The sequence below is a fragment of the Parasteatoda tepidariorum genome, chromosome 1, assembly GCF_982258835.1.
Source record: "Parasteatoda tepidariorum strain Cologne lab strain chromosome 1, Ptep-v5.0, whole genome shotgun sequence".
NCBI lineage: Eukaryota > Metazoa > Arthropoda > Arachnida > Araneae > Theridiidae > Parasteatoda > Parasteatoda tepidariorum.
In genome coordinates this window covers 126616894-126639716 of record NC_141755.1, presented here as the reverse complement: position 1 = coordinate 126639716, position 22823 = coordinate 126616894, and the positions used below count along the sequence as shown (strand labels likewise).

The window sequence follows — 22823 nt, the reverse complement described above, 5'->3', positions numbered from 1 at the left end:
AAACATTAGTATGAAATCTAATCACACATTTAAAAAATGGACGGGCAATAAGAGTGACATTTTGAAGGAGATTCTCCTATCAACAGATAAAGATGAGTGTGGCCGATTCTGAGACGTTTTACATCTGTATTTCGCAGACGCAATTCATACTCCAACTGATGATGGGTAAAGAGAAAGTTTTTATGAAACACTCGAATGTGAATTTAATAAGCTACCTAAATATGTTGAGTGATTGGATGCGAGGATCATCTGCATGAAAGAAATATATTGACCGACTGTTGGAAAGTACATGATATGTGTAGTGAAAATGGGATTTTGCATTGAGCGTTCGTCTTCCAATGAGGTGAACCGGCTTGCATCGACCACAGTTCTCATATAAAATACAGAGTCCCGTTGTAATCATGGGAGGAGGTTTCCTCTCTGTATAACGTAAATGCGGGTTAGTTTCATCAAAAAGTCCTCCAAGAGAAGGCGAAATATCTCCTGTGGTGTGCCTCGGCAAACACCCAGTCCCCAAGTATGTACCTCGACAACCCTCCTGACCACTCCAAAAAACGAACTGAAGTGAGGTAAATCCAGCCAGCATAACCGGTTGTAAAACCCCTCATACTCACGCACTTCCAAACTGACTCGCGTGGAGAGAGGACGCGTTCCTCAACCCTTCATTAAAATTATCTAATTCTTTACAATGTAAGTTTTCATTATATGTTTTTGTTATAAATTAAATTTTTCCTTAACTTAAACTTTTTTTATTCTTATTTATTTTTGTAATTAATTTTTAATTACGCAATTTAAATATAGCATGTTATTAACTTTAAAGCACACACGTGCTATATCTCCCAATACTTGATCCAGGAGTTCCCTTGTCTTCTGGATTGGATTCAAAATGATAAGGCTGCGGGAGTCGTAAACCCAAAAATCGGGTCGACTGTTCAACGACGGTTATAAAAGTAGATTTTGCAACGTATGACAACCTAATCATAAGTAGCGCATATTTCCAACAGAAATGCATTTACAAAGAGACTTGGGGTTTCTCTAAATGGAATGACGAAAAACCAAATCGATCCTATATGAATAGACCCTCCGAAGTGAGGAGTTAGTGAGGTATGAGAAAATGTTGTCGTGGGGACTATTACCAATTAATAAAATCAATGATGGATTAAAGCAACCGAATTGGCGTTGGAATGTACCAAGACGAATCAAAAGAACAAATTAGTGTATAATACTTTAAACTTAATGAAAATGATATATAACCAGTAGAAAAAGGGATACATTCAAAAATATCATATTAAATTCTGCTGATGAAGTTTTGGGAAAAGAGGAGAAAAAGAAGAGAAATAAATGGTTTGAGGCAGGCAAAACTCCAACGAAAAAAGGAGGCAAGGAAGAAGATGCATTAGCATAGAACAAGAGTGTGAAAACTTCTAAAAAGAGAAAGGTCACATTATAAAATACGCTAAAAAAAAAAGATCTTTTGAACAAAACAGAAGATTGAGAACTTATTCTGAGATATCAGTCGAATGGTATTCAAAGATTTAAGGTTTTAAAAGGTAATTCGGCTAAGCACCCTTTCCTGCCTAGGCAAAGATGACACACTTATTAGTGGACCAAAAAAAGAAACAAGCTAAACACATGGGCTGAATATTGCGGCGCATCGTTAAACAAAGAAACTAGCGGTGATACAAAAATAGAATCTGAAATAAAGCCGCAGTTTTCATATAACAACCTCTTTGAACCTTTCAACAATCATAGAAGTAGAACATTTCCTTCGAAACTTTTAAAAGAAAAAAAAAGGTAATTAAACATTACTAGCTTGTTTTTAATAATGACCGATTTTTACTTTATTTTTCCATTTACTTCTTTCAAACGTTTTAAGCATAAAACGTAACGCTGGTCGCGAGTATCCATTTTTGCTAAACATCTTTAGAATCTCCAAAGTCTAAACAAAAAGTGACTACCTCTGGTTTTTCAATCCCAAAATAGTTTTGAAGCATTTGTTTCTCCTTAAAATTAAAATAAAATAAAAATTCGGTCGCTCTATTTGAAGGAAGAGTACAATTCGGATGCTCTAATGGGCGTTTAAAAAAAATCCTCTGCGTTTATGGAATAGAAAACGGGACTTTGTCGTACGTAACAAAAAGCGTAGACAGTTATGGGAAATAAGTGAGATTTTCGTATCTCCTTTCAGAATATAATAATTGAAATACAACCGTCTCCTGATGCAAATGCATACAAACAGAGAAGGTTTTAATGCAGAATGAATATTTCATTACCAACGACATTTGCTTTGGGTGAAAGCTCTTTGTTTGCACACTCACTATTCCGACTCCATTCATAAACATCGATGGATTAGATGCTGCCTTTCCTCAATTCAATACAAGACTGCTTCAAGGATTCCAACAATTGAAAAATATTTTTTAATTGAATGATTAAAAGCTTTTTTTTTAAACATATTTACAGGGAGAGAGAATTTAAACTTTCATAGAGCTTATATATTAAGAGTGAAAGAAGGAGAATGAGTCAGGACTACTACCCTGTGGTCGGAAGTAGTGAAATTACTGTAGTTGTAGGGGGAAACAATAAAAAAAAACAGTTTGTAGCGATTCTTGGCAACTACCTGTGACGTTAGTTTAAAAAAGGTACGCTGATCTAACGCAACTAACTTTTCGAATTCAATATTTAAATTCAGTATTTATATTATTTATACCAGTATTATTGTTTATGTGAATCCTAGAACATAGCCAAATACATAGCCAAAAGAAAAATAGACCCTATTAAAAATTTACGTAAATTTATATTACTATTCTCAACCACCTTTGCTTCCAAGAAAAGAACGGACGCTCCGAACATTTATCATAAACGCATATTTCAACGTTTTTTCGTCCGAATAGTCGAAATTGTTTTTTTCATAATTTTAGACTACGCAGTTTTAACATCGAATAATTAAAAAAAAATCAATCAAATAGTTCTTGAGAAATACATTTTTTGAAAGAAAAAAAAAACGGCTTTTTTTATTAAGTAACTTAAGAACTATTCGATCCATTTTATTCGACTTAAATCATTTAAAATAAAACAGTCAAAAATGATTTTAAAAAAAACTAACCCACAAATCAAATGTTCTTCTCATATTCAATAAAACTAAATATAATTAGTTTATTTAATTTCATAACCGTCGTCGAATAGTCTACCCAATTTTGGGTTAACGACTACCATGGCCATGAAATTTTGAACCCAATCCAGAAGACAAGGGAACACCTGGATCAAGTATTGGGAGAAATTTTCTCTCGGGGGAGGACTTTTTGATGGAACCGACAGAACAATAGCAGCCGTAGAATAAGACTGCTATTCAAAAGCGAACGCTCTATTCTACGGTTAGCCGGCGCTTATGGTTTTGAAAACTTAAATGCAATTATTTGGGCTGAAAATGTCTCGCAAAGCATATTGCATACATCGTTAGAAGCAGAATAGGTAGTTTTCAAGGACAGGAAAACAAAATTCACGGTCCATGCCAATTTACTCTCGACTAGACTTGCCTGGGAGATGTATTAGATGACACAATAGCTCTTCGAGGACACCCTTTAGCCTGTTTAATAGCTTTAAGATTTGATGTTGAAGCGGATCAACGGTTTCACAACCTAAGCGGTGGAACACTCAGAATTCAAACAAGACTTAACGAAGGCGAAGAAAACATGTCTTTGGAATGCTATTTTCCGCAGCTCCAGTGAATAAGAGCCAGTTTGCGAGATGATATATGAACACCGATGGTTTTGGGCGTGTAGAAACCCTAACGGAATATGAAACTATAAGTGGGAAGTGATCACTGTTATGAACACTATCGCTAAAAGAAAAGTTTATGAACGGCTTGAGCTAAATCAATAGAATGAAAGGTTTGTGTCGGAGTATGAAAATTGATTAACCAAACAGTGATTATGATCATGGATGAGTTGTTCAATCTTATGATCCCGATCATTGGAAGCGGAACTGCCCCACAGTTCACTGTAACCTATAAAATTTCCAAGCCAAATAGAAGATGAAAGTAACTGGACAATCAATGAATTCAATCTGCTTGGGAAACGTAAGCTTGTAGAGGTAAATAAATAGGACAGGAAGAAGAATATTTATGTTAATTTGAAAAACGCAGATCTGTAATGAGGATGACAATGGGAGTTGTTTAGATGGTAATGCACTCGAAGTTCATATTGCAACTCTGCCATGAAGACGACTTCAATGATCTAAAGCATATGGACATTATGAACTTGTTCAAGATGATTGCCTGCAAGATTGATGGATCAAAATCCATCTTTTGCAAAGCAGAAGAAACGGATTGATTGACAATTTATTTTGCACATCGTTTTCTTCTTAAATTAGCCAGGTCTTCAAATTTCGGGACGGCTTTTCTTTGTGGGGAGCTGTTTCGAAAAAGGTAGAGCCATTTCGGAATAATCTGTTTTAGATGTTTTGTTAGGTGGAGGTGATGTGGTCCTATTGGATGTTGAAGCTGGGTTTTTGAGTATGTGGTTTTATCTTACTTTATAACCGCCGATCCAAGTCTGGATTTACTACTACTAATGTTTAACTTCGGCGCCTTGTAATTTTGTACCCAATCCAGAAGACAGGGAAACTCCTGGATCAAGTATTGGGAGAAATTTGCATTAGTCGAGGATTTTTGATGGAACTAACCCACACTTGTATTACATGGAGAGGAAATCCACGAAAATCTCCCACGGTGAGCCGAACCACAAAGGGACTCTAACCCACGAACCGAGTACTACTGAGGATATTTTACGTCAGCACTGTGGTAGGTGAGAGCCCGGTTCACCTCATTGGAAAGCGAACACTCTATCCCCCGATCCACCACGGCTCGATTTAATCTGATGGTTGAAAGTAAATGTCTGTGCTGCAGAATCAGTTTGTGTATTGACAGAGCAATACTATATCTAGGATTATATCTTAATGGCTCGAAGGGGTGATCTCGAATTTGGTAATTAGTGCAGAGCTTAAGACCGTGCTATTTTCAGCCACCACCTACCACGCAGTCCAACTTAGGGGATGCACGTAGAAGATAGACGCTAACCCCAACCCGTTACTTGAACATCGATGCTGACCAATAGCTATTAGCCGCGACGCAAGTCACCACTGAAGCAGCCTTCACCTGTCACAGTAATGTTCCCGGTCTTGATACTAGTCAACAGATGGCGTTCGTGACAAGCCGATTGGTGCATACAGGCCGATATGCACCTACCGTTTACCTGAAGCACGGGCTAAAGCATGGTGTTGGGGTACCAGGTTCCTTTTTTGCAGGGCCAAGGGTCACGGCGAACACTTAGGTGGTCGTTTCCCATCAGGGAAGTAATTGAACACAGACGAAAATCCCTCATTAGCAAATTTGGCGACCACGACAAGGGGTAAGAAAAAAACGAAGGGACAGATCACTAGTGTATCCCGGGAGTGTGACTGCCAGTGTTTACTTAAAGAATTTAACCCCCCCCCCACACCACTCGAGGAAAAAAGTGATGAGGTCTCTAAGTATTCTATACCCCCATGTTCTATCATAGGCCTTCTCTTTGTGAATAAACTTGAAACTAAGTGCTGATTTTTACGGAAAGCCTGACGAACGTTAATTTCAAGTTTTAACAGATATCACCGTGCTTTATCCTTTGCGGAAATCACTTCTGTACTTTTAAAGACAGTTTTGTTTCAAGTGCGAATATGCCCTCAACATGTAAAATTGTTTCAGAATTTTACAGATACAGCTAGTTAACGAGATAGGCCGTAGCTAGTGGAGTCTTCGGGATTTTTTTCCTGGTTTAACAATAGGTATATGTTTTTAACCAGTTTTCTGTGAAAGTTCGTTCTGCATATATACGTTTATATAATTACAGAATATGCTTTTAGGTTGTATTCGTTAGGTTAGGTTAGGCACCAAATCAGGACCAGGTGTTGTAGGATGGGTATTTTTTAAACCTTATAGAAATTCCTCTAGAGTAAAGGGTTTATTATAGTCATCGTTCGTGTTTCTTGGCATTAGTTTGTCTTTTTCACATTTTCTTTTTATAATAGCAAATGGTTCTTGGTAATTACAGCAATAGAAACTTCAGCAAAAGCATTAGCAATATGTTATATTTGTAAATTATTGCATTTGAGAATAGGTATGTAATGGGCAAAGTATTTACCAGATATTGTTTTGTTCCAGATAATATTTGATGATGAATTATGCTTTACGAAGGATATGAAATTGTGCCAAGATATTTTCAGAATGTTGCGTCGAATTCTACGAGTCATTGAGCTGGACTTTTTAAAAGCAACGTATCGTTTTTTTTGGCCTTCTTGTTTCCACCATGGTTTGAGATATTTTGACAATTTTTAACTATGTTTCACTACTTGAAGCATCATGCCTGTCTAAGTGGTCAATAACTATATTTTAATCACTATGTATGCAGGATGTGAATCTAATTCGCGATAGCATAGATACTTGATAGCATCACCAATATGCACACTGAGATACATTGCATACAGCTAAATTGAGGGCATAAATGATCGCGAAAATGGGTGCTTTCTCCTGTATTAAGAATACTTAGGAGACGGTCATCAATTAATTTTTCAATTGGAAAAACCTCTAGTATTGGAGGCAGGGCTTCCCCAAATAGGGCAATGGCCATTGAAATCTCCTATTACAAAAGGTTGCGGAAGTTGACCAATCAGATCATTTCAAGCAATTTTTGTTTCCATTTCAAACACTGACGAGAATTAGCAGAATGTGTTTCGTTACAGTTTATACATTTCTCAGGGAGAGTACAAGTTCTAATTGTATTAGGTTGATTATAACGCGAACATGTTTCTTTTCCTCTGTAGTTGTTGGCTGAGAGACTGAATTTCTGACACTTGAAGCGTATAGCTAACCCATGATCGGCTACCACCGAGGATATTTTGCGTCAGCACTGTGGTCGATGCGGAATTCGCATTGATCAGCCATCGCTGGGATTCCAACCCGGTTCACCTCATTGGAAATCGACTAAACCTCCACGGCTCATTTAGAGTACTGTGCAGAGTTATAATACTAGGAATATTATCTATTATTTCAATAGGGAAATAGCTTGTTTATTAGAAATCGTTTCGCTAGACGACAACCGTGGTACATGCCGGAAATTTTCTTTTCAAGTGATGCAAGTATTACAAATCTAGAATTTACAGCATTATATTTAAGACATAAATTTTATGTGAAAATATGTCGTGACAGGGTGAAAAACCTTTTGTAACAATGGCAATGCACGATGTTCGCCTGAACACTCTCAAGCCCACCACATACATATGGAAACAACTTAGATGATAGCTTGTATGGGAAGTATACCAGATTGGCAGACTCAGCCATCAGTAGGAGACTTATTTAATCTGATTCAATAATTTTTTTAAGATTCGCATGGATATTTCTTTCTTACTTGAAATGATTCTCTTTACTCAATCGGTTGTTATTTTTTAAATACAAAGGGAAAAAAAGTGAACTAATTCTGACATTAAGGGTAGTACATGTTTTTTTTTTAATTTTACAATATTTATTATGAATGTTCATTGATTGTTAGATGGTTTAATTTCTAAACTTGCACATTTTTAAAGCAGTTAATTTCTTTTATTATTTGAGTTTTCTGGAAAAAGTGAAGTGCTTAAACTTATTAACTCTGATTTTAAAAGGAGATAAAACTTTTGTTGAAAATGGATATAGTTCACGCTATGTGTGCCGAAAAAATATAGTTCACGTTACCTGTGCCGAAAAAATATTAAATGTCTTTGTTTTTATTTATTTTTTAAACTGAAAGCAAGTTACCGCAAATAGGATGAAATCTAAAACTATCAATGATTTTTATCAGCACCCATCAAACCATCTGAAATTATCTAAGTTTTTTTGTTCCTTAAATTACGTTTTCTTACTTGTATTTTAATAAAACATTGCGCTTGCTTTGAACAATTTTATACAATTTCCATACATATCCTATTTATCAATCATTACATAGAAATAAAAATTTTAATTTGTCATTGAGTTAAAATTTTAATAGCTGTTACACTCAAAATTTAATATCCAAATTTTTACATTTTTTGAAAAGTATATATTACACAAAACAATAGCCCAAAACGTTTTTAATTTAATTTATTTTACAAGGTGTTAACAATTAAATTTTAAAGCACTTTTTAATTAAGAAATAAATATCTAAGGATAAAATAAATGGATTTTAAAAAATTGTATCTCATTTTACGCGGAAGTTCTTGATAAAATAGTTATAAATAAAATATATTCTTCCAGTTCCAAGTTTGAACTCAAAAAATTATGTAAATAAATTATAAATAACTAATTATTCATAATATTATTCACCTAAAATTATAAATTGATCATTTAATATAATGTTTGTTATTTTGTAAAACTTTAGTTGAGATTTTTAAACTCCCTTCAAATCAACTGATACAGCGCGATTAAGTGATCAGCGGAGTGGAGTGGCAGAGCGCGCCGCGGTGCAGCGTTTCGCGAAAAAAGCTATAACTTTTTATGGAATTACGATCCATTTTTTTTGAAAAGCTATTTTGTTCAGAATAAAATTTACTTTAAAATGGGTTTTGTTCGAACTTTGTACGACATTAACGACATTTTTGTTTTTCATTTTACAACTTAATTTTGCAATAAAAATTAAATTTTTTAAGCATTTGTTTTATTATAATTATTTTATCAACAACTTCCATTATTTCCGCGTAAAATGAGATAAATTTTTTTAAAATCCATTCATTCTATCCTTAGATATTTATTTTTTAATCAAAAAGAGCTTTGAAATTTAATTGTTAATATCTTGAAAAATAAATTAAATTAAAAAAAAATTGCTTTGGGCTATTGTTTTGTATAATATATACTTTTTAAAAAACAAAAAATGTAAAAATTATGATATCAAATTTTGGGTGCTTACCGCTATTAAAATTTTGACTCCTTTTAAAAAAGAGAAAATCGAACGATCTAAACGATGTTACAGGTGCGAATATTTTTCTCTCTTTACTCTAGAGCTAACACAATGGACCGAAGAAAGAGGTCTCATGGTCTAATTTTCTCTCGCTAAAACCAGTCTTAAAGAGGGACCCGCACCCCTACTTGAAATAATCATACCTCGTTACCATAGTCACCGCCACCCCTCCAGACGAATGTCTGTCAGAGTACCTATCGTAGACAAACAGTAGTTCAGCAAGGGGCGCCGAACCACTGGCTCTGAACACCTAGGCCAAGAGTAGTGTCCAATATAGTACTACACCAGAGGAGTGTGGATCCTCCAAAACAATCAGAACTCAGGATCATTACCTTGATACAGAGCTAATCCCGAGCAACTTGTTCGATCAGAGTGATAGAGGGGGATCTATCGCTCATCTACACGGCCCAAAGAGCACGCGACGAACAGACACCGCGAAATAAGCCCGCCACACTTGTGTAAGAATGCAAACTGGTAACTCCATGATGAAACGCGGCACACTGCAAATATGCTGTTCAGCAATAGCTAACGTTGTTAGTCTGTTCGATTCAGAGAAAAAAAAAATTTTTAAATAAAGATGTGCAGCAAAGTAACAAATCCTAAAAACCCGACAAAGGAAAAAAAATTAAACAGAAATCTGAAATGTGTAAATTATAATCGGTGTTTAGAAGGAAACGAGTCGACATTCGCACACTAGATTAAAATATTAATTTGGTTTCAGGTGTAAAACTTAAAACAGGATAATTTCAAGAGAGAAGCAGAAAAATACTGAGGTCTAGCTGGGGTCCCCGGGTGCGCCATACCCGTCACACAACAGTGTTCCCCTGGGGAATGAAAATTTAAGTTGGCAGTTAGATGGAAACAGAAGATGGCAGTTCGTTCGGGATAAATGATAATGTTATCTGTGTAATATCGGTGAATGTTAGCTTGAAGAAAGAGGATCAATGGTAGAAGACGAAAACATGGCTAGAGGTAGTAAGATCATCTCAGTGGACACAAGGGTCAATTGAGCTTCGGAAATTGGTAAGTCTAAAATATTATTATTTTTGGTGTGGAAGCACCATACAACTTATTACCACTTTAAACCGGTAAGAAAAATCTCCCGTAAAAATGTGACAAGTTGAGATGTATGAGCTCCACTCCAAGTAGAGCTCACTTTTTGCAATTTATTCGGAGGTGCAAAATATTTTTTTTTGCAACCATCTTTAGTTATGGGTCGTGCTATAACAAATTATATCCTGAGTTCATGAAGAGTACATAATTTTCATTCTCTTTGTACTCACCAAAACACGGTTGCCATTCAAATCTGGATGGAAAAAAATTCCACGCACATATTATACACAATATATTAAGAGGAAACATACATTCACTGTACTCTTGAGTGAGCTATATTAGGGTAACTTAGGGGTGCTTGTGAGCCTAACTCGAAAATCCTGAAAATTTCTTGACTAAAATCATTAATGACGCATTTCAAAAAATTAATGTTTTTATAAATTCAACTCATTGATATTTTCCAGCATAGTTTAAATGAATAATTATGTATAAGTTTACTTTTATCTCTTATTACATTTACTATTCTATCTGAAAAAAATATTTACAAATGAAAGCGATGCCAAGTAGAAAATCTAGTTCTAATATTTTTAAATAAAATATACAAGAATTTTTAGGCATAAATGTGATCAGTGATTCCTTAAAACTTCTGGATTGTGGTTAGCGACAAATCCGGATTTCTTCCAGAGCACAATCATCTTAGATAACTATACTAGTTTTAATTGCTGAAAAAATTAATGTAGAGAATTAAATAGTCTAATAAAGCTGAAATCTCATTAATTGTATTTCGAGTAGTCACCACTTTTAAAAGACGAATATAAGAAATAAAATTCCCTGTATTTTCTAAGTTTTCCCTGTAGAGTGGCAACCTAGAGAAATGACTTTTCATTTTTATGCATGAAAAACAAATCTAACAAATTTAGCAAGGAATTTACAAGAAGTGATATTAAAATCTAACGAGTGATTGACAGGACTAGATTCGAACTCTGCATCTGATAGAGGGAAGTTTTTAGATACTTCTAGGAGATCCTAGGGATTGCATTTTGCTGCATATAAACATAAATACATAGTCAATATAAATGAACTTTAGTTTTATGGATTACTACGTATTAAGCTCTGTTTTTAACATTTTCTTTTCTCTTGCCTTTGTTGGGCCCTGGCTTTCTCTACCAAAGAGTTTCATAGCAACTGGTTCTCGTTATCCTGTTTGACTTTCTTTAATAATTAGAAAATAATAAGTTAACACTTTTATAGAGCAGAATTAATGTATTTGCAAGGAGAATGTTTCAGAATAAATCATCACAATTCATAAAATATATATTTATTTTCAAAAACTAAATATCCAAAATAGATAAACAGGAACAACATTAATAGATATCCTAATTTAAATATTGTACTTCAGTGACCCATTATTTGTGCTACAATCAATACAAAAAAGTAGATGAAGTACTGGGCAGTGCTAGGAGAGAGGGCAAGATCGATACTTTTTTGTTAAAATCAGCCACTCCATCAAACCAAATATGCATGCAAAATTCACTTTCTGTATATTTCCAAGAATGATCCTAAGCAATAAAAATACTATAATATGTAAATAAAAAGTATAATAATCATAATAAGAAAATAAACTACATAAAAAATACATTTTCCTCAAATAAACTAAGTTTAGATTAAACAACTGAAACTATCTGTAGGAAGAGTAGATATTGACCATGTCTACCTTCATCTATGAAAAGGTAGCCCACTATAGAATCGAGTTAACATGCCTTATAAACTAGTGAATTGGAATTGTATTTTTGTAGTGGTAGATACACTACAGTATTCTCTCACCAGAATTATATCTCTGATAGAATTCGATGAACGGATACCATTAGTTGATTCATTGCTGTTTTGTGAGAAGCTGGGAGAGCTGTATTAAGAAGACCAAACTTTAGAAGCAACAGTGTGAGGACAATGTCGCAGTCACAAGTAGCAAGTTCAACTGTTCAATGTGAACCATCCATCGAAGTAAGAATTTCTGTTAGGGTAAATCGAAGTGGGAGTTTCTGTGAAGGTGGGCATTTTCTCATCGGGTCCGGGTCCCCAATGTACCCCACCATAGGATCGAATTAACATGTCTTATATACTGGTGAATTGGAATTATATTTTTGTAGTGGTAGATACACTACACTATCAAATCTTTAATTTCCATAACAAAATCTATTGTAACTTATATTTCTTTTTCATCCAAAAATAATTTATACTTAAGGGTACACGTCAAAGCCAGTTTTTAATGAGGTTTCAGGATCAGTTTTACTCCAAGGGAAACATTTTCAAGATTTGGGAGAATGTCTATGGAAAGTTATGACTTTCTTTCCCATTTTTTTTAAAACGTTTGATTGCAGATGAGTTGTATTTAATCAAAAATCTCATAGATCACACTACTTGTCTCATTAAATATGGCAACTTGCAGTAATTTATATACAGCTTTGACTAAGTTTAAGCTTTTAGAAAAAAAACAATTGTTAGCTTTAAACGGCTAGGCGATCTGGTTCATAGCTAGTAGAATCACTAATGATTTAATTAAAAATATGATTTAGTGCAATAGTAAAACAGAAAAGAATTTTTAAAAAATATTAATTTATTAATCCACATTTAAAATGCACATCCTACGCAAATTTTTATTCTTCAAAACAAAAATTCAGACTTCTTCTGTTTTAAAAATATCATAAAAAATGAACTTTCCACTCATGAACTAAATGTTTTTGATATTAGTGATGCAGGTTACATAGTTTTTTTTTTTCATTATTTATCTTGCTTCGTCATCTTTTTTTTTGAAAAAAAGTCCTGAAATTCTGCCACCAAGAGAAATTTTTTTTTTCTTTTCATGGCAAGATTTTTTTCTTTAAGATCATAAAGCAGGCTTTTTTTCTAGCATCAACCTTGCCAAACGACAGTGCTTGCTCTATTAAGTTTCTCTGGAAATTTTGCAAAGAAAAAAAAATTCCCACAGATTTAGATTCCAATACCATTTTAATATAATTTAAACCCTAATAATTTTACTTAATTACAATTGAAACTTTATCCACATAATTTTGTAACTTTTGAATTTGGATTTAATGTCAGATTGGCGAAAACATTTCACGAATTTTTTTAGTAAAGAGATTATGCAGAAATAGTGGAAAAAGTTATTCTCTAACATTCTTTTACTATTTTATAATCATATAGAATTTATTATTTTATTTGCATAGGTTGACTGAGTGCAGCCTAAATTAAAATGTATTATAAAGTAAATATAACTCATTTAACTTTCAATAATTGTAAATCGAAAGCTATTATATGTTTAAAAAAAATTTATCAAGATAAAATAGCATCATGAGATTACTTTAAAATGTAAAAAAGGTACACCACTTTTAGTTTAAAGCCCTAAGACTTAAAAAGCGCTAATCAAAATTCAAATAGTTGAAAATATAAACCAACTTATACTATCTCTATAATCAAAATAGACTAGAATAAAAATAACTTCAAATAAGAGATAAAAATAAAATATAACTTCTATTAATTTTAAGCTGATAAATTGTCAAATAAACTGTATATATTTATGAATTAAGAATAGTATGATATGATATTCTAATCAATAAGAATGCAATGTCAACAATGAGAAACAGCTAGACCAGCAGGGGTGATTGTGGGTTCAATTCAAAAATCCGGAACATTTCTTGAGTAAAATCATTCAAAAAATTTATATCTTCATAAATTTAAATCATTGAAATTTTCAAAACATGATATTCTAAATGAATTATATGCAGCATAATTTAAATGAATAATTATGTGTAAGTTTACTTTTATCTCTAATCACATTTATTATTCTACGGATTTTTTCCGGAGCACAATCTTTCTATGCTATAAAAATGAATGAAACTAATACAAAATATGTTTGCTTAAAATTATTCGTTCAACAGTAGAATCAACTTTTGCACCTATATAATATAATATAGCACATATGATATAATATGGATTTATGGACTAGAATGGTGAACATTTAATTAACTAGGCAATTGTCAAAAAAATTGGTTTTAAGTGAAATGCATTTAAAATTTCAATTTTCAGTTCTCACATGAGTGATTAAAGTGACATAATAGAATAGGAAAAACTTATTATTACAAATAACCTCACCATTACACAAGTATTCGATTAAAAAATCACTGAAAATATTAAATATCAGTACACTATCATAACCAGTTTATTTTAATACTTTCAAGGATTTGATTAAAAATTAAATAATTTTATACTTACATTCTCACAAAAGTCTTTTGCCGTTTTATACATTTCTGAAAATGTCAAGCACTGGGAATTTTCTGGACATATATTGTGACCTAAAAATAAATTTAAATATCACATTTGATGCTGATATTATAATGACTCCTGTTATCTAAAGAGAAGCAAAGTTGTTATGTATGAAATAAATATGTACTCATAACAAAAAAGTACAAGATAGATTTTGAGGAATCATAATTAAACTTTATCAGGAATTAAGATTTAAAATATATTTTATTAGAATTAGTTTGCAATAAATTACAGCACTTTTGAAATGACATTTTAAAAATCTCAAAATCTTTTTACAGAATGCAAATAAAAAAACAGATCTTTACACTTCTGTTAAAAGCAGTATAATATTTTTCGAAACATGATAATAAAAATTCAATTATTTTAATAAATATTAATTTTAAAACACTACCTTAAAACCAAATTTCCTTTTAACATTGCAAATATTTCTGAATATGAATATATATATAGAGAGAGAATTCTTATGTGATTTTTTTTACTGAATTAGTGATTTACGCTATTATATATCCTAATGTTATATCAACTTGCTATAAAGGTCTAAGGCATCACACTTATTTTAATAATTAATTTGTGTAATTAATTTCTTAATTTATTTATTTTAGCCTGCTTTTCAGTACTTAATAATGATACATTTTCAGTTTCAATGATTTTGAATCTTGCAGTTACATTTATTATTTATACTAACAAAGTTATTTATAATGCAGAAAGATAGTTTCAATTGTGTTATGATTTAACTTAATATTTCTGTTACAATAATAATATTTCATCGATGATTATATTTATGAATTGTAAAATATAGTTATATATCATGAAAATTAATAAAAAAACAAATTAAAAACCAAAAAAAAAAAAACTTAATATATCTTTAAAAAAAAAAAATTTACCAACGTGATAGAAGACATGATTGAATAAAAATTGATCTTATGGTTTTTTTATTGCAGAGTGCAACCTTGAATGCCTACTATCAGAGAAAATTGATAATCTAGGCATGCTTAAATCTTGATTCTGGATACACAACACTGCAATGTACAAAGTTTATGTAAAGATGAGAGTTGCCTAAGAAATTGTAACTAGCCCCTAACATTTTAGTAAAATTTAAAATAAAATTTATTAGTACACTATTTTCTAAGAATTTTGCCTTTTGGTTAACCTTTTGAGTTCATAATTTGTAAGAAAATTCACAACTTTTATGTGTCTCAAATTTACATTGTCCCTGTATAAGCATTTTGCAGATTTTGAAATACTTAAATAATACTATATACTTAATACTTTTATTTTCAAGTTGTCTCTGGAACATAAAGACAAAATTGGGAAAGTTAAGTTACCTTGTTCTAAAGGAATTGGTAATTTTCTTAACACTATATTATAAACACCATATTGAAATAAAAACTTATTAATTTTGTTTCCATGAGATTAATATGTATTTCTTGTGCACTTTATTTTGTATTTACTTGTTTTCTTTTTAATGTGGTAACTTTTAAGTTAGTCTTTCTTAAAATTTAAATTAATAAAAAAAGGTTTGATTGGAAGATGTTATTTCTATATCTAGTTATGTCATCAATTTACCCCACATTTTACTAGAATTATTTACGTATACTGTTATCAAAAAATGGAAATTGTTTGAAAAAGAATGAACATGCTTAGTTTGTAATTTTAAATTTATGCTGATTGAAATAAAATTTCATTTTTAATGATAGAAAAATTGTTTGTTTGAAAAAAGAAAGTTAGCTCTAAAGACTTACAATAATCTCTATGGCCAATCTAGAAATTTAAACTTGAGAAAAAACTTATTTCGTTTTTTACATGTAATAAATTCTTTTAATCAGATTTGTGTTATTTATATTATATAGAATTATAAAGCTCAAAAAGGATTGTTAAATCATTTCTTTTTGCAATTACACCGGTTTCTTTAAACATAATCTAAATCATTCAATGTAAACACATCCTCTGTGTAATGTTTTTGTTAATCTTCATAATAAAATTCTTTAAAGGGCACTGCAAAGCATTAATTGGAGTTGCAACATATTTTAAATAATATCAATTGACTTGTTACTTACATGTTAAATGTCTTAAATGGTTAAAATGCATTAACATGGACCTAGAAATCCAAAAGTGACTCATTCAATTAATTTCTTCGGTGTTCGTTTCTTGTCTTTATTTTGTAATTCATAGTATTGTATAGAATTACTAAAAACGTCTTTATGACGCTATAAAGACTGTGTCGTTCATTTTGTTATTTATTTTCTTCCATGGCATGCAACATAATTTTTGAATTTGAAATTTCTACAACTCTTTTTTTGATAAATATTTATTCTTCCCGTTAACTTCAACTAAAAATTTGGAAAATCATAAAAAATTTCAGGACATTAATTGAAATGTTTAAAAATTAAGGACACTTCATTTTTTAAGAAATTTAAGGACAACTTTGAGGCCTGCAAAAACAAGTCTGGAATCTTATAAAAATTAAAAAAGATGGAGTTCATTGAAGAAAAATTAATGTGTAAGACCTCAAAACATATTTAATATTGTGCACATTTAAGACTTGCTACAGGAATTTTGTTTGTAAAAAAAAAAGTAGTTATAAGAAAAACTTTAAAAAAAAAAACTTTTTTGAAAAGTATTCTTAATTTTACTTTTACGATATCCCTCTCCAAAAGTCTTTTTCATACCTGTGCAATTTTGACTCGACAAAATAATCATTCCAGAGTTATTATCAAGAACTGAAGTTTTTTTTTATAAATTATAATGCTGATTATTAAGATTGATTATGCTGAATTGGTAAAGATCTATGGTGAATTTGATATAATCTATGATGAATTTGGTAGGTAAATAAAACCATATAACATAACTAAATTAGAACTTAAATTTTTAATAATTAATTTTCTAAATTTTCATTAATAATTAGATCAGATCCCAATCATGGTAAAGATTCGAAATGTAAAAATTACATATTAGCATTCAATGTTTGTAATTTGAATATATCTTTAATTAAATAATTGAAACAATAGTTTCTGGAACATTCAAGAAAAAACAGTGGCAAAATAATTGTCCAAAAATAAATTGGCAAATGGCCTTGAAGTAACAATTTGACATATTTGTGATTATTGAATTGTTAATTCCAATTGTTCGTCAATGTCTAAACTGTCAAAAAACTAAAATAAAGAGATTAATCTAATTTTTAAAATACTAATCTAAATAATACACTATTAGTCACTACATTTACTAATAATATGCATTAGATAAATAAAGGTCATCCAGTTTGTACCTTTTAAAAAATTCATGATTAAGAAAACATTGAGTGCTTTATTTACTTTTTTTGATAAAAATTACTTTGGAGTACTGAAAATTCTTAAAACCACAAATACAGTAAGATTATAAAAACTCTAAACAGTTCAATAATTTTACAGCTAGGTTAGTGGAAAAGTACCCTCAAGAGCAAATTTTGAGATTTTACAAATAAAAATAAGCCTTATTTACATGCCCTAGCAATTGTACGAAGGGGGGGGGGATCCTTTACATGGATTAACACAAAACTTCAAATCACGCTTTATAAATTGAAAATTTTAATTTACAAATTTAACAATATGAATTAAAATTAGACCCAGGAATAGATCTATGTCGAAGGTTATGCTACAGGACAGACAATTATTAATGTCCTGCTGTAACATTCTATTGATATAAAAAAAATCTTAATTACAAAAATGCTCACACAACAAAATGAAATTTATAACAAAATATGCACTGAAATATTCATCACAATTTTCAGCATTTTTTGCTTTAAGTGTTCAACACAATTATATAATTTTTGCAGATTTATAGGCTTAGAAATTTAAAAGACTAACAAAAATGTAGTAACAAATTAATAAAATATATATATATATATATATATATACATAAATTATACAAAAATATAAATACACAAATTGCAAGAGGTTGAAATAGAAATCATCCATTATAATTTTTCAATTAATTGACCAAGACTTTCATTTAATAAATTATGTACTTGTGGCAGCAGCTCAATAATTTTATTTTATTTTTGTTTCTTTCATTGAGTTAAAAAGTTGTAAAAAGGAAGAAAAAAAAATAGACTTGATAAGTGCATACCTTTCTGAAGTTTAAATTCTCTGGGCCAATTATAGACACAAGTATAATCATTCTTACAATCTTCAAACCATTCATCACAATCTTTAGAACAGAGAGGCACTTTGAAATATCTTTCAGATGAAATTTTTCTAGTGGTCTAAAAAAAAAAACAAATTATTTAAGGGGTAAGAAAACAATTTTAAAAGTTCACACAAATATAAAATATCAAGTTTCATACACTGTTTGTCTAAATATTAATAAATAAGATGCTTAAAATCTCAAATGGTAAAACATTCTTATAAAAACCCATATGCATTTCGATGACAATGCTACACATCGATGGGTCGTATAAATTGATTAAACACTGTTTAAACATTTTATAATTTGTATATATATAGCATAAAAAACACAAAAAGAAAAAAACGAAGAAAATCAATAAGTTTTATTTACTATGCATAAGCTGAAAGCATAAAGAACTCATAAAATAAGTTTAAAATGTAGAGAAAAGAAAGAAAAAATTACAGAAAAAAGAAAAAAGATTAGCAAAAAAAAATTTTTTTTAAAATAAATAAAAATTTGGAAAAAAAAAATCTCTTCATCAGCTTATTAGATTATATCCACAAAAAGGTATGAGTTGAAGAAGAGAGAGATATGAGAAACATGTATATACCTTAGAATTGTTATACTCACATAGATCAATAAGCAGAAAAAATAATGCAAAGATTTTGATTCGATGAATTAATGCATAGATTTTGATTCGAGGGGAAAAAAACTATTTTCAGTCAATATTTTGTAACTTTCAAACATAACACGTTAGAGCAAAAAAAATTGTCTCATTGATGAAAATTATACTAAGCACATTAAGAAATACCAAATTTTATGGTGTCACATATGAGAAATATGTATATACATTAGAATTGTTATCCTCACATAGATCAATAAGCAGAAAAATAGAAGTTTAAAAATAAGATTAATTCCATTTGAAAAATCTTCAAAGTAAAACCTAAATTACCAGTAGAATAAAATTAGCAGAACATTTTTATTATTGCATAGAATTTGATGCACGGAAAAAAAAAAACTATTTTCAGTTAATATTTTGTAACTTTCAAACATATAACACGTTAGAGCAAAAAAAATTGTCTCATTGATAAAAATTATACTAAGCACATTAAGAAATACCAAATTTTATGGTGCAACTAATGAGAAATATGTATATACATTAGAATTGTTATCGTCACAGAGATCATTAAAAATAAGAGTTATTCCATTTGAAAAATATGAAAAGTAAAACCTAATTTAATTGTAGAATAAAATTAGCACTAAATTTTTTTTAATGCAAGGAAAAAAAAAACTATTTTCAGTTAATATTTTGTAACTTTCAAACATATAACACGCTAGAGCAAAAACAATTTTGTTATTGATAAAAATTATACAAAGTACATGAAGAAATATAGCAGATATTATGGACTCACATATGAGAATTATGTATATACATTAGAATTGTTATCGTCACATAGATCAATAAGCAGAAAAATAGAAGATTAAAAATAAGAGTTATTCCATTTGAAAAATCTGAAAAGCAAAACCTAATTTACCTGTAGAATAAAATAAGCATAACATTTTTTTAATGCATTGATTTTGATGCCAGGAAAAAAGAAACTATTTTCAGTTAATATTTTGTAAATTTCAAACATATAACACATAGAGCAAAAAAAATTGTTTCATTAATAAAAATTATTCTAAGTACATGAAGAAATACCAGATTTTATGGTGTCACATATGAGAAATATGTATATACATTAGAATTGTTATCCTCACATAGATCAATAAGCAGAAAAATAGAAGTTTAAAAATAAGATTTATTCCATTTGAAAAATCTTCAAAGTAAAACCTAAATTACCTGTAGAATAAAATTAGCAAACCATTTTTATTATTGCATAGATTTTGATGCAAGGAAAAAAAAACTATTTTCAGTTGATATTTTGAAACTTTCAAACATATAACACATACAGCAAAAAAAATTGTCTCATTGATAAAAATTATACTAAGTACATGAAGAAATACCAGATTTTATGGTGTCACATATGAGAAACATGTATATACATTAGAATTGTTATCCTCACATAGATCAATAAACAGAAAAATAGAAGTTTAAAAATAAGAGTTTAAAAATAAGAGTTATTTCCATTTGAAAAATCTGAAAAGTAAAACCTAATTTACCAGTAGAAAAAAATTAGCACAAATTTTTTTTAATGCATAGATTTTGATGCAAGGAAAAAAAAACTATTTTCAGTTAATATTTTGAAGCGTTCAAATATATAACACGTTAGAACAAAAAAAATTGTTTCATTGATAAAAATTATACTAAGTACATGAAGAAATACCAGATTTTATGGTGCCACATATGAGAAATATGTATATACATTAGAATTGTTATCCTGACATAGATCAATAAGCAGAAAAATAGAAGTTTAAAAATAAGTGTTATTCCATTTGAAAAATCTGAAAAGTAAAACCTAATTTACATGTTGAATAAAATTAGAACAACATTTTTTTAATGGATCGATTTTGATGCAAGGAAAAAAAAAACTATTTTCAGTTAATGTTTTGAAACTTTCAAACATATAACACATACAGCAAAAAAAATTGTCTCATTGATAAAAATTATACTAAGTACATGAAGAAATACCAGATTTTATGGTGTCACATAAGAGAAATATGTATATACATTAGAATTGTTATCCTCACATAGATCAATAAGCAGAAAAATAGAAGTTTAAAAATAAGAGTTATTCCATTTGAAAAATCTGAAAAGTAAAACCTAATTTACATGTAGAATAAAATTAGAACAACATTTTTTTAATGCATCGATTTTGATGCAAGGAAAAAAAAAACTATTTTCAGTTAATGTTTTGAAACTTTCAAACATATAACACGTTAGGGCGTAAAAATTTTTTTCATTGATAAAAGTTATACTAAGTACATGAAGAAATAACAGATTTTATAGTGTCACATATGAGAAATATGTATATACATTAGAATTGTTATCCTCACATAGATCAATAAGCAGAAAAATAGAAGTTTAAAAATAAGAGTTATTCCATTTGAAAAATCTGAAAAGTAAAACCTAATTTACCAGTAGAATAAAATTAGCACAAAATTTTTTTTAAGGCATAGATTTTGATGCAAGGAAAAAAAAACTATTTTCAGTTAATATTTCGAAACTTTCAAACATATAACACATACAGCAAAAAAAATTGTCTCATTGATAAAAATTATACTAAGTACATGAAGAAATACCAGATTTTATGGTGTCACATATGAGAAACATGTATATACATTAGAATTGTTATCCTCACATAGATCAATAAGCAGAAAAATAGAAGTTTAAAAAAAAGATTTATTCCATTTGAAAAATCTGAAAAGTAAAACCTAATTTACCTGTAGAATAAAATTAGCACCACATTTTTTTTAATGCATAGATTTAGATGCAAGGAAAAAAAAACTATCTTCAGTTAATATTTTGAAGCTTTCAAATACATAACACGTTAGAACAAAAAAAAATTGTTTCATTGATAAAAATTATACTAAGTGCAAGAAGAAATAGCAGATTTTATGGTGCATCATATGAGAAATATGTATATACTTTAGAATTGGTATCCTCATATAGATCAATAAGCAGAAAAATAGAAGTTTAAAAATAAGAGTTATTCCATTTGAAAAATCTGAAAAGTAAAACCTAATTTACATGTAGAATAAAATTAGAACAACATTTTTTCAATGCATCGATTTTGATGCAAGGAAAAAAAAACTATTTTCAGTTAATGTTTTGAAACTTTCAAACATATAACACGTTATAGCATAAAAAATTGTTTCATCGATAAAAATTATACTAAGTACATGAAGAAATACCACATTTTATGGTGTCACATATGAGAAACATGTATATACATTAGAATTGTTATCCTCACATAGATCAATAAGCAGAAAAATAGAAGTTTAAAAATAAGAGTTATTCCATTTGAAAAATCTTCAAAGTAAAACCTAAATTACCTGTAGAATAAAATTAGCAAACCATTTTTATTATTGCATAGATTTTGATGCAAGGAAAAAAAAACTATTTTCAGTTGATATTTTGAAACTTTCAAACATATAACACATACAGCAAAAAAAATTGTCTCATTGATAAAAATTATACTAAGTACATGAAGAAATACCAGATTTTATGGTGTCACATATGAGAAACATGTATATACATTAGAATTGTTATCCTCACATAGATCAATAAACAGAAAAATAGAAGTTTAAAAATAAGAGTTTAAAAATAAGAGTTATTCCATTTGAAAAATCTGAAAAGTAAAACCTAATTTACAT

The 22823-nt window shown here is 29.7% G+C and overlaps 1 long non-coding RNA gene and 1 pseudogene across 2 annotated transcripts in view; one reads left to right on the top strand and one right to left on the bottom strand.

Annotated features, from left to right (window-relative positions):
• Positions 1-489: 489 nt before the first annotated feature.
• LOC147816904 (uncharacterized) lies at positions 490-7964 on the top strand. Its single transcript, XR_015429487.1, has 2 exons — positions 490-690; positions 6194-7964. It is a non-coding gene; the product is annotated as an uncharacterized LOC147816904 (long non-coding RNA).
• A 3384-nt stretch (positions 7965-11348) lies between these two features.
• Positions 11349-22823, bottom strand: part of LOC147816903 (folate receptor gamma-like) — a 114643-nt pseudogene continuing 103168 nt past the window's right edge. The window contains exons 3-5 of the transcript XR_015431400.1: positions 18471-18606; positions 14316-14395; positions 11349-11605 (exon numbers count right to left, since the gene is read on the bottom strand). The product of XR_015431400.1 is annotated as a folate receptor gamma-like (transcript). The remainder of the gene's footprint in view (positions 11606-14315; positions 14396-18470; positions 18607-22823) is intronic.